This window comes from Clinocottus analis, unplaced genomic scaffold, assembly GCF_023055335.1.
Source record: "Clinocottus analis isolate CAN_PGR_092001 unplaced genomic scaffold, fCliAna1.0.p SCAF_21, whole genome shotgun sequence".
In the NCBI taxonomy this organism is placed as follows: Eukaryota; Metazoa; Chordata; class Actinopteri; order Perciformes; family Cottidae; genus Clinocottus; species Clinocottus analis.
The window spans coordinates 3,612,386-3,625,973 of NW_027175943.1; the positions used below are offsets into that span (position 1 = coordinate 3,612,386).

The 13,588-nt window shown below is 48.3% G+C and overlaps 1 protein-coding gene across 1 annotated transcript in view; it reads left to right on the forward strand.

Moving 5' to 3' along the window:
- The first annotated feature begins 1,025 nt into the window (after window positions 1-1,025).
- The window catches only part of gal3st3 (galactose-3-O-sulfotransferase 3), a 25,287-nt gene continuing 12,724 nt past the window's right edge, over window positions 1,026-13,588 (forward strand). The window contains exon 1 of the mRNA XM_068587179.1: window positions 1,026-1,347. The gene's annotated coding sequence lies outside the window, so the exon portion shown is untranslated. The remainder of the gene's footprint in view (window positions 1,348-13,588) is intronic.

Consider the following 13,588-nt stretch of genomic DNA (forward strand, 5'->3'; position numbering starts at 1 on the left):
GTTTCACATAACTCTTCCTTATATACAATAAATAAGATGCATATAAAAAGACAATGAAGACAACAGTAGTCAGCAGTTAAATGCAGGTTTGATGACCCAACTTTGACGCCTAAAAGCCCAAAACCAAGATGAGTTTTTGGCGCCTTCGAGCTCTGCAGACATGAAACAAATGTATTTGAATCAGTGATTTGTACCGGGTTGGTTTTGGAAGCGCTCGGACTACAGATGTTGGCCGTGACGATCGGGACGTCAGATCAAACACAGAAGGCGGACGGACGCCTTCGTCAAGCCGGATGGCACGTTACCAACCAATTTGGAGGACATTTTGGTTTCCGACACCTCTGACAAGTACCGCCAATGATCCTCCTGTCTCTTCTCACTTTTGGAGGATACAAATACACCTTTGGTGCAGGGGGGAGGGGGGGGGGGGAGATAAACGCTGCATACATAACAATGAGCATCCTCAGGAATAACAAGAACATTCTCTGGGGAGAAGGCTGAGAATAATGCATGAGGATGTGTGTGTGTGTGTGTGTGTGTGTGTGTGTGTGTGTGTGTGTGTGAGGGGGGGGGGGGGGGCTCTTTCCTGGTGTGGCCTCGGGCCCAGTAATCATTAAAGGAGCCCCTGGCCTGCTGTACATTTACATCAGCCAGCCATCAAGTCCCAGTTCAAATTCAAATTAACTTTATTTGCACAACAGATGCTTCTTCATGAGGAAATCTCAGCGCATTTACATTTACACGGGCAGCGTGAGAAAAGGTATCAGACGTGCGACGGCGTGCGTTTGGATTGTGCACGCGCGTTCACGTGCACGTGGGTGTGCATGTCTGAGAGAAAGAGAGAGAGGGAGAGAGAGAAAGAGAGAGAGAGAGCGGGGGGGGGGGGGGGACCTTATGTTCTTGCCCGGCAGAATACTCATCCCCGCATCACAGGCACAAACGCGCGCGCATTGGCTGGAGAGAGAGGGAGAGGGAGAGAGAGAGAGGGAGAGAGAGAGAGAGAGAGGGAGACCGACTCCCGTTTTGTTGCACGAGGAGTGGAGTCGCGAGGAGCCTCTGATGACAGACAGACAGCAGATCTGCTGCCTCACTGACTGCGACACCTGAACGAGCAGCGAGCCGCACCGACACCGAGCAGATGAGGGAGAGCCAACTGTAGGCGAGGAGGAGGAGGAGGAGGAGGAAGAGGAGGAGGAGGACCGGAGGCTTTTCCTCCAAAGAAGAAGAAGAAGAGGAGAGGAGGAGAGCGGGGGCAGGCAGCAGGCTGGCCGGGACACGGAGCTCGTCCAGCGGGAGGAATCAGCCGCCACGACCGTCACGTCACATCACAGCTCCGGGATGACAAAGGTGGGTGACCGTGTGTGTGTTCCCATTGTGCGATATCAGCATCCCCCTTTTAATCCAACCCACAGTGGACTCAGTAGTAGTAGTAGTAGTATAGAGACATCTCCGGTGTCGTCTTTGAAATGAATTATTAAAGATATTAAAGGAAACCGGGTCCGGTGTGGCGGCTTCATTTGGACGCGTTGTGTTTCTGTTCGTGCCAGAAGCTCTCTCTCTCTTTCTCTTTCCCTCTCTCTCTCTCTCTCTCTTCATCTCTCTTTCCCCCTCTCTCTCTCTCCCTCTTACGCACGGACTGCCGCGCCGTTTTTGGGATAAAAGCGGCTGAACGGATGACACTTTTGTCTCCAGGAGAAAAGCATCCACGGCACTGACATGTGTACTGTTTGGAGATGCGCCGCCGGCGGAGTGATTTCACTCAGCACCCCCCCCCCCCCTCAAAAAAATCCACCCTAATCTGATCTGGCCCACATCTCGCGGTGTGAGACCTCTTGATGAGGAGATTTTTTGTTGTTGTTAATGTCCTGTTAGGTTGCACGCTTGTGTGTGTGTGTGTGTTCAGGAGGATGATGATAGAAGATGAAGGGGGGGTCGTCTCCTTGAGCGCCCCAGGCTCCTCTGGATGATTGATTATTTGCCCGCTCATTCAGATTATGAGTGTGTAAACACCTTAAACCGGTATTAAATTGGCAATATTAGCAGAGTAAATATTATCAGAGGGGACTTGGTGCACCCGGAGGAACAATTCATGACACACTGTGTGTACCTGCAGCTTTGTGGCCCCAGTTGTTGCATGCATTGCTCAATCATTTGCCACCAACCCGGCTTTGATCCATAAAGTTGATTAGTTTAGAGTTGGGTGCAAGTTGGCTGAAGTTTTTTTTGTTTTGTTTTCCATCCGCCCTGTTTGGTGTCACAACATCAATTAGATTTGTTGTCAATGTGGCATCCAGGTTTGTATTTAGAGCAGCCGGCAGGCTGAATCTGGCAGCGTTGATGATGAAGAGGAGAAGCTGATTCCGTCACATCTTCAGGATAACAACGTCACAGACTTTGACAATGGACAAGAAATGCACATAATCACAAATGCATCTGCAGCCAGGATATTTTTAGACCCTCAGTTTGGATAAAGAGATCCCCACCCCTTCCCCTCCAAAAAACCCTCATGAATGCCAGGAAGAGCAGCAGAGGAGGAGGCCATTCTTCCAGCTCAGACTCAACACAACATAATTGACTCCTTAATCAAACAAACCCCCCAAAAATGCTAAACAGTTGCTGTTCCTGCAGCTTCTCCAAATGCGAGGGGACCTCTTCTCTGTTTTGTGTCACTGGGAAGCTGTGAGGGCACTTTCTCACTCGCAGACATCTCAGCAGGAGGGCAAACACACACACACACACTCATTCATAAGTTATCTGCAAAGTGATGAATACACCGATAGAAATCACATTCGCTATATTCTTCGCTTTCACCAAATGAGCCAGAATGAGCTCTGTTCCCGCTCCCGTCCTGGTCGTCGATCTGTCTCCTCCTCGCCTTGTGTGTCGGTCCCTCTCCTCTTCAGGAAGTAGGTTAGGAGAAAAGGAGAGGAGGCAACTTTATAAAGCTTTTTTTTGCGGCGGGTCCTTTACAAGCAGAGGCCTGAAAAAAAGGGCTCCTTCCCTCCCGGCATGTCCACAAGGAAGGCACAAGACCGAGTGATGAATGTTTGCTCTGTTTGGAGAATAGCAATGCCGAGAATAACAATGGAGGCAAAAGTGTGTGTGTGTGTGTGTGTGTGTGTGTGTGTGTGTGTGTGTGTGTGAGGGGGGGTTAGAACAGTGACACACCTCCGGTAAATAAAGGCTCACATACGCTTGCAAGGCAGCTAAAAAGAAGTCCATATGATGAAGCGCTGACTCAGCTTCCCCGCGTCGTCGTGTTTAAGCCTCATCAGAAGCGTCTTTAGAGGCCGATGGCGCCCTTTAAAGGCCGGCGCTCTGGGAAAGGAGTTTATTTATACAATGTGGACTGCATGATCCACGGCTCTGTGGCAGCACGGCGTCCCCGAAGACGACCGAGGCCGGAAGAGCAGCGCTGGTTTACAGCTTCCTCCCCCGGGAGTAAAAAGACTTAGAAATGTCGGTATGTCACATAAATTCCTCCATTTGTCCCGAGTCTCTGACGGCCGTTTGCACATGTTGCCGTCAAGTTACGGAGCTTCAGAAGCCACTGTGGGACAATTTCACCGAGAATCTGCAGGCAGACGAAGAGGAGCTAGCTGGAAGCTAGATTTTGGCAAAATCAGCACAATAATATAAGATGACACGCTACTTCTTAGATGAATTGATAAGGAAATGATGATAATTGTTCCGGTCGTGCATCGAGGACACATGTCAAACCTTTTAAACAGTGCTGGTGACCCGGATCCGCCAGCAGGCTCTTTGAAAGAGAATAAATACCTGGCAGGTGATTGGTTGATCCATCTGTCAATCAAATGCCATTCAAGAGACGCATTTGTTCTGTTTAAAAAAACAACCGGCAGCGTCGTTCTTTGCTCCTTTTTTCCCCCCAATGAAGAAATGCTCCCTGACACAACGGATGCTGCAGCGGCGTCTTCTCTGTAATCTCTCGAGGAGCCGCCGACATCCGCGTCATCTCGCGCACACCTAAACCGCTCCAGTTTGCTCCTGGCGGGACACCGATTGGTCGGCGCTCGCGCTCTATAAACCGGACACGGACGCATTACTGGGAAGACGAGACGGATTTTCAATCTGGCTTGATCTCGTGACATCGTGACATCTTGTGAGGCCAGCTGCCGTGAAGAAGGAAACACTTTCCCTCTCCAGTTGTGCCTCAGTATGAATGAAATCATTTGTTTGCATGGCCAGCATTAGGGCTGGAATTGATTTTTTTCCGTCTTGCCATTAATTGAATTTCGGTTCAGTCATTGATATTGATTGTTCAGAAAAAGTCTGGACGCCAAATGCATTCAATTTAAAATCATGCAAAACGCAAAACCAGCCGATTGAGAGTCTGCAAGACGGATGACGCGATCAACGGATCCATTCATATTTTTTTAAGCGACAGGTGAAGTAAGCAGTTCTCACACACTCCGCTTATTGATTTCTATTCAGTTGATGGACGTGAGCAGAGGGATTGAGTTCACCTGGAAGCGTTCTTTCAACTAAGACGCCACTATCGCTTGTGATGACGCCGCGAGAAGAGACCATACAAACCTCCTCATGGTGATTTGGGGAGAAGAAGAGCAGCAGCAGCAACATTAGCAGCAGCAGCAGCAGCATTAGCAGCAGCAGCAACAGCAGAAACAGCAGCAGCAGCATTAGCAGCAGCAGCAGCAGCAGCAGCATTAGCAGCAACAGCAGAAACAGCAGCAGCAGCATTAGCAGCAACAGCAACAGAAACAGCAGCAGAAACAGCAGCAGCAGCATTAGCAGCCACAGAAGCAGCAGCAGCAGCAGCATTAGCAGCCACAGAAGCAGCAGCAGCAGCAGCAGCAGCAGAAACAGCAGCAGCCGCATTAGCAGCAACAGCAACAGAACCAGCAGCAGCAACAGCAGAAACAGCAGCAGCAGCATTAGCAGCCACAGAAGCAGCAGCAGCATTAGCAGCAGCAGCAGCAGAAACAGCAGCAGCAGCATTAGCAGCCACAGAAGCAGCAGCAGCAGCAGCAGCATTAGCAGCAGCAGCAGCAGAAACAGCAGCAGCAGCATTAGCAGCCACAGAAGCAGCAGCAGCATTAGCAGCAGCAGCAGCAGAAACAGCAGCAGCAGCATTAGCAGCCACAGAAGCAGCAGCAGCAGCAGCAGCATTAGCAGCAGCAGCAGCAGAAACAGCAGCAGCAGCATTAGCAGCCACAGAAGCAGCAGCAGCAGCATTAGCAGCAGTGAGGCTTTGAAGGAACGGTGAAGCAGCGCTGAGCTCAGAGTCTCCTGAGAGTCTGCTCACAGAAGAAGAAGAAGAAGAAAAAACAACAAACGCCAGCAACCAGAAAACCTTTCCTGAAGGCGGAGCGCAGAGAAAAGAAACGTCGTCTTTGGTCTCGGCGTCGACAGGAAGCGCCGCCATCAGCGCGCCGACGCGCGGGGCGAGTTAGTTAGCGGAGGTTCAGGACTGCCGTTGAAGTCGTACCTGAGTGATTAGAGAGCTTGTGATTAAAGATTTACTCGCGGGCGTCTCAGCTCGCCACAGAGATCTGAGGGAATGTGTGTGTGTGTGTGTGTGTGTGTGTGTGTTTCCATTTATCTTACAACATGTGGATGTGAGCTCAAGCAAGATTAATGCTGCATGTTAACAAACCTCTTAGTTTGACCCCGGCTGGCCTGCAAACACACACACACACCACACACACACACACACACACCTACACACACACACACACACACACACACACACACACACACACACGTTTTGCCACTACATCCCCTGTTGGGTTAATGCCCGCACTCTTAGCAGAAGAAGCACACACACACCCACAAACACACACGCACACGCACACACACACACACACACACACACACACGTTGAACACTGGCCAACTTTCAGCCACTTTGATGCATTAGTGCACAAGTTCTTTTTGTGTTGTTTTGTCTCCATGTGCCAGATTGATTTTGATGTGCAGGCGCGGCCGTGCACGCACACACGAACAATGCTGCCGGACTTTAGATTAGAGGTGAGATTAGAGGGAGTGTGTGTGAAGTTCAAAATGACCTCTCACCCCTTCCCACCACCTCCTCGCTGTCACTAATGAGCCACACCGCCCCCAGAAGACGCATCTCAAAAGAGGAAAATTGTCGCCTGAGGCGCTCTTTATCAAAAGGTAAAAATTTAAAAAAAAAAGGCTTTTATTGTGCCGCCTGTTAGCCGGCGGTTCTGACCACCGCGGCCGCCGCCGGTGCCAGATGGAGACAGATGGACGAGGGTTTTGTCGGGTTTGGGCCCGGCTCCAGGGAGCTGCCCTTGGCGCGAAGGTTTTCATCTACTTGTAGATGTCCGACAGCCAGATGCCAGCAGACCCTGGATTAAAACGGTCTGGCCAGGAAGATTACGGGAGCAAAGTCCTGTATCTGTACGGGCCTGCTGTCCCGCACACAACACCAAATGCATTATTTATTATTAACACTGAGAGCATCTCGGTTTGGCCGTTGATGCTGAAACTTCTCCGTGTGAGTCGGAGGTTGTCCGTGATTATTTTAAGACTGAGATGGTCTGACCTTGAGGGGTTTGACACACCAAAGCCTCCATTCATGTAGGAAATCTGAAATAATTTTAGCTTCCTGTGTACGTGATACTTTTTTAATGCTTTTTTTTGGTCTTATTTTTTGAGTGAGGTTCAGTTCAAGCATCTTTTTAGGACGGAAAGCTTCCAGCAATAAGATTGGCAACCTGTGTGTAGCCTGAAAGGCAAGACGCAGGGCAAAGCCTCCTACAATTAAGAACTCAAGCATGTCTGATCGAAAAAAAAGAAAAAAAGGTTAAGATGTTCTCGAGAAAAACACTAATGATGACTGAGGTTTAACTTTCTCTTCTTGGAATTGGAAATCTCTTCACGAGGTCCACTCAGTGGATGTTCTGGAGCTTTCAATCACAACACATAATCTTCAGCAGCAGATTAAAAGTGCTCGGAGAGACTGGAAACGTGGACATTTTAGAACACCACACAAACAAGGCAGACTGGGATGTCATCGAAAGCGCTGGAAGAGCTGCTGGATGGCCCTCGTAGGGGAGACGGATCGAGCACGCCTGCGGCCATTTGTGCCACTGAATTTCATCATCGTACCACTTCTTCTGATTTAGATAATCCGATTATAGTTTTTACATAATTGTTGCTAGATTAAGATTATTGTTTAAAATAGGATCAGAGCGAACTACTGGCGTGAATTCACACCAGATGTCCGAGTTGTTGTTTTTGCGTTTTAAATCGTCTACACAGACTTCTCAGTTGTTCGGACTTCGATAAGGGGATAAATTGAAGTATCTCGCTGTCAATCTCGGTTGGGATTGAAATAAACATTGCCGACACTAAACCACAGGAAGAATTGAACCGCATTGGACCACCTTTTCTTAGCATTTAAAGAAAGAGTCTTCCGAAGGGTCGTCGGTTCGCTTGTCGCCTACTACCAGTGAGTTCTTTGTTAAGTTGTCCTGGTATATAATCTGGCGCTCACGTTTCATTGTTGTAGTAAGTCGCGGTTGCGTGTCTGTGAAAGTCCTCGACATCTCAGCATTTCCAAGTGATGTGAACGGCCACAGCCGCGACCTGCGTCACGATCGTTTGTCCTTACGAACGGCCGAACGCTGCGTCGCTTTAAATGTGAAGGAAGGTCCAGTTGTTTCCTACAATGCTAAAGGCGCTAATAAAGGACGCATTGAAGCACCTTTTCCTTAGCATTTAACCCTTACATGGTGTACTTTTTTTTTTGTCACCCAGCAGGAGTTGTGGGTCTGTTGGACCCGCTGTATTTTAGGGTTTTAAATTCAACACAATCAAACAATTTTACGTTAAAATGCTAATATGGTGAGTTAGCCAGCTTTTAGTGAAGAATGCATACCACGTCTCTACTTCTGGGTAATTACTCCTTTTCCTTATGAAGGACTGTTCGACCGCGGCCCGGGTTTATACGACACAAAGCGTCGTCGTGCGGGACAACAAAGTCAGCCAGTAAGGACACACTGTGTTGGCTCTGCAGCCGACGAGCCACTCGATCCGTTATCTATAGAATCCGTTCGCACAAAATAATCGAGGAACCAGATACCCCGAAGTGAATATCACCTTTCAGCGCCTGCGTCCGGCCTACGAGCTCAATCAGAAAGATCTCGGTTCGAGACGAATACACGACACCGCTGGCTTTTAGAAAAAAGAAAAAAGAAAAGTGCAGCATCTGATGAGGAACCTCTAACCGAGCCTCTCTCTTTTCATGGCGACACATCATATTACTTCTCATTCGACGGCCGACAAGGTGAGAGCTGAATCACTCGGACGAGGATTAATACACGGGACACCTTCAAGGGCTTGAACAGCGCTGACAAATGAATTGCTATTTTTTTTTTATTGGACATTGTAATCTTTTGATGAATTCCTCCATGAATACAGACACGTCCGTTTTTACGCCTCCTTTCTCGGGGTTTCAGAAAAACAGATTTATAATAAGAGTCGCTGGTGCAATAAGAGGATTTTACCTTAAATCCTCTGAGTCGTTTATTTCACCTGAAGAGCACAGCTTATGTTAGGACGCCTGAATCGTTTGTCATCTTGTTTTTTTAACACTCCGTTAAAGACTATAACTGCGATAAAGTGTCGCACAAACACAATTGACTCGTGCAGTTGAATTAGATTTTCCTCCCGTTTGTCTTTTTTTTGGGGGGATTTCTTTTCCTCCGTTTCCTCGGTTCGCCCCGCAGACCTTTTCATCCCGAAACGATACGTTGGGTCTAATAAACGAGAGGAGCTTAATGAGTGTGTTGAGCCGCGCAGGCAGGCGAGTAAAAAGCTTCCCGTTAAGTGCTCAAGGTGTTTCCTCTGGAGTCGCACAAACGCTGCCAGTGTGAGTTAGAGAAGGATTTAAACCCGCCGGGGCAGACAGGAATGTTTTGAACCTGCAGATTGTGAGTGTGTCTGTCTATGTGCGTGTGTGTGTGTGTGTGTGTGTGTGCGTGTGTTTCTGGGGCTTTCATGCTTACCTGTGTGCAAGTTTATGAGGCTATGCATGTGCACATGCGCTTTATTTATTCACACCGGTGTCTGTGTGTTTAGTGGAGGGAGGAGAGGGGTGTGTGTGTGTGTGTGTGGGGTGTGTGTGTGTGGGGGGGTGCAGAGGGCGCCCCTCCCCTGGGGGTCCAGTCTGGCCTCTTAATTAATCCTTTTTTCTGGCCGGAGGGTCTCTGTTATCGGGGCCATTACAGCGAGCATGGCTGCGTCCTCTAACAGCAGGATCCCAGAGAGACGGGGAACACACGGGCGTTAGTCGGCTCATTGAAGGTCCCGAAAGTTTAAACCTTATTTTTAAAGGATGAATCACTAAAGTTTAAACCTTATTTTTAAAGGATGAATCACTAAAGTTTAAACCTTATTTTTAAAGGATGAATCACTGTCTCACACACAGATTTAGTTCCAGGCATTGCATCTGGAGACTAAGAGAGACTTCACACAGGGCGAGAAACTAGATGATCAAACAGGTTGAATGGATAAATCACAGTTTATAGGCCAACTTCCTGCTTGAGACTGTGTGCAATTCATTTGGTGTGTTGATTTTTTTGTATTACAAGATAGAAATTACGGACAAAACTGGTTCAAAGAAGAAGAAAAAAGAAAAAACGGAGGTCAATGCACCTGAATTTTCCCGTTACCTGTAAAGTGAATGTCAAACCCATTACTCTGCGATCTGCTCACAGCGTGACAACTTCAGGGGGGAAATCAAGATGGTTTCTTTTTCATAATCTCACAAATGTCAATTTTCCGCCCAACATGATAAAATGTATAAATCCAGTACATCCCCAGATTGTGCCGTTACGCTTTTATCTTCCTCTTCGCTGGGATGTTAGATCACTAAGCTTGACCTAACCTAAATTCAAGCGAAACCCTAAAAAACAAGTTTCATCCCTCAGACTGCTCTTTAAAGACGACGAGCCAAACGGACTTCTGACAAAAAATATCTGCGTTCTCAAACAAGCCTCGAAGAGCAAACGTATTTATTACACCATTACCGCTTGATTACTTATTCATTATACTTGTTTTGATCTTCTTTTGTCTCTTGTTTGGCCGTTTGGTTGTCCACTCTGCTGTAATCCTGCAAATTTCGCCGCTGTGGGGCTAATAAAGGATTATCCTGTCTTATCTTCGCTGAGAAACACACTCGCATACACACAAATGAACGCAAGCAGGGCAGAGAAACACTGTCAACACAGGTGTGCAAGCAGCCGCTCAGAGGCCCTCACATTGGCACACACACACACACTCACTGCACATAATACAGCGTGCACACACACACACACAAATACACACACCAATACACATTCGGCATCAGTTCCGCCAACTGATTACAAAGGAGTCGCGGTGTTTGGTGGAGATGTTTGAGCAGACGTGTGGCATCTGATCACAGATTTACTCTACAGCAGTCGGGCGATCACTGTTTCTGCCGCCTCTCTCCCTCCTCCCCCCTCCCTCCCCCCGCCTCACCCGCCAGTCCACGTATTTGCTCTCAAACACACAGGGGAAAGTGAACCGTGTGGACGGGCATATTTGTTGGGCGTGTTTGCGACTTTCAACACATTTTCTCTCTTTTTCCTGTCTGCGTGTTCGTCGGTGAGCGTCTCCGCTTTGTTGCATCCATCACTGTCCTACTTTTCTGTTTTTAGTGATGCACTAAAACATACACTCTCACCTCCGGCATGATCCATAACAGCAAATAGAAGCAAAGACTATATCAATATATATATTCCCGTTGCAGTTTTCTATTTATTTTTGTGACTCACCTCATTTTTTTCATCCATTTTAAGTCACAAATAAAGTGGGGCTTCCATTCATCTCCATCTTTCCGCATCACACACTTGGACTTCTCTTTTTTTTATCTCGCCTCCCTTTCCTTTTTCTCCGCTCTCCCCCTTCTCCCCGCTCTCGCCTCTCTCTTCGCTCGACACCAAAGTTTTTTCTGCCGCAGGCAGCGTGCCATCTGCTTTTGACATTTTTAGTAGAGTGAGGAGAACTTGTGAGAACAGCGTGTTTATTATTCCACGGCGGTTAATTATTCAGACTCTCTCGGTCATCGGGAGGCGTTTTTCGACCCGACACAAAGCGGGACTGACGCGCTGTGAAGAATCCGGAATTTCGGGAATCCGCCGGTTCCCATTTTGACCCGATGCCCCGAATGAGACGCTTCTGCTGTACAGTCCAGCGGCTGACCTTTGACCTCTCCTGCAGCCAGTACAGCCACACGGGTGCAAGTGCATTCCCAACAAGACGTGTGTCGTGGCTCCACAGCAGCAGGGCTCCTTCTCGGTGGCGAGCCGCCAATGAAGAGCGCCGCAAAGCCGAGAGTCAGAGAGCGTATCCAGTTCATTTAGTGTGATTGCAGTGAAATTTGAACACAGAAAAACTCATAAAAAGCGTCTCCTTCCTAATGGCCGCGGTCCTCGCCATGAGGTTTCACACTTTAGTCACGCTTATCAACTTCATTTTCGCCACAAAAAAAGGCATCTGTGTGCAAATTTGCTGCTTAAAATAAAACAAAATGACGTCATTTTTGAAATCCTACGGGTTTTAAAATTCAGCTCGGGATTGTTTCCCGTCAGTCCTCAGTTACCTGGACATCCCGTTCCTCTCGCTAAACACTTCTGAAGTCATCTGGGAACACCGACCACAATATTATGTCGTATTTGCTTTTTAATTTACTACCGCCGACTCAATCACAATTCACACGGGTCCTCTCGCTTATTGCTGCTCACGAGGGGGCTCATCCACGCATTAGACTATGTTTGCAGTAACGTGCGTGTAAAGACGCTAAGGGGTCAGGGTTCGGCGCCATCACAGCGTGTGTATTGAATGTTGTTTCGCTGCCATTGTGGGCAACATTGTTGCATCATTTCAGATCGTTTTGGAATCTGCTTCATCCCTCGCCCGATCATTTCTCCCCGTTTCAGGCGACTTACACATTTACAGGTATTGTCTTCACTGCTGCTGTCAAGAGATATCCAGGGCACAGCGAGGGGAAATAGAGTCTTTAAGTACCCAGGAACCCGACATGTGAAGGGCCTTCATGTCATTTAAGAAGAAAAAAACACATTTAAAGTATTTCTGTCATCGCTGAAACTTTAGAAAAGGGTATTAATAGCAGCTTCTAATCTAATATTCTCGTACTTCAGAGAGGGCTCGCACGAGCTAACTGTGCTAATGACGGCTTTCCACTTTTGTTACGATGCAGACCTCAACGACGGACAGAAATAATGTTTTAAAATGTAATAGCGAGAGCTTCACACTGTGTTGCATACACCTGGAGATGGGATTGATTTCAAGAAGACGACGATCAGCTATGGCTGCGTGCATTCGGCTGTGATCAATGAGTGCGATCTATATGTATTTGCACATGTGCAGGCCGGCTGTGATTAGATTTATTTGACCACGTTAATGATGAGGGTCATCAGCGCGGCGTTAATTGCTGTGTCAGCGGTTCAAGTCCTTTACTCGCGTGCCTCCGCGTCCAACTTTTTAATGCTAATCACCGCGGACCACCCCGACCGCCCCGTCCACCTTGGGAGCTTTTGCATCTGGCGGATGAAAACCGACAAGCTTTTGTAATGTTCCGCCGCGGTGCCGAGGAGCCTCTAATGTTTTTCGTCTGTCTCCGATCGTGACAGCGTCTCCTGCCTAATTGCTGCGTTGCAGGCAGCACTTTGGGTTGTTCTGCTCTGTTGCCGGCAGAATCAAAGCTCTCCGGGTTGAGGTTGTGGGGATGTGTGTGTGTGTGTGTGTGTGTGTGTGATTTGGTGAGGGTTTACCGCTGAAAAACATACAGTAAGTCTGAGAGGAGCTGGCGGGATTAGATGAATGAATCTTGCTCATTTGTCATGCTGATGAAGTGGGGCCTTCTTCTTTTATCTCCGGCGAGCGAGGGGTGAAAAAAGAAACTGCAGCAGAATAAACTGCCATCCCATGAAACAAACACAAAATAGGCGGCGGTCCAAAACCGACCTGCTGGATGGCTCAGCTCCCCGGGCTCTGCGCTTAGTAATTGGCGGCGAGCTTAAATCACAAAAAGCGGCGGCGCAGGAGGGCTTTGTGAGGGGGGAAAAAAAAAACACCACAATTTGTGTACCAGGAGAGACAAATGCGACTCTCCGGGTGAGCTCGGGCCGATGTGAACTCTGCGGGTTTCGGGGGACAGTCGGGACCGGGCAGGAAGCCGCGACTCGAGTCTGGCGGCGGCGGAGGAGGCGTGTTTCGAGGCCTCGCCTCGGAATATGAGATTAATTTGGCGAGGAGGAAGCCTGCGTCTTATGGTAATGAACAGCTGAGTTGCAAAAGCACATTGAGTTCCCTGAGCGGAATATGAATGCAGACAAATAAAGAGGAGGGAGGGATATTTTGAAAGAGCGCTTCCCTCCTGAATGCACACACACACACACACACACACACACATATCCACATCACCCCTCCCCGCTGGATTTAACTGTACACACTCACACACACACACTACTCATCCAAATGAAGAAGTGCAACTGCGAGCTTTTGAGTGTCATGGAGTGCTTATGATCCAA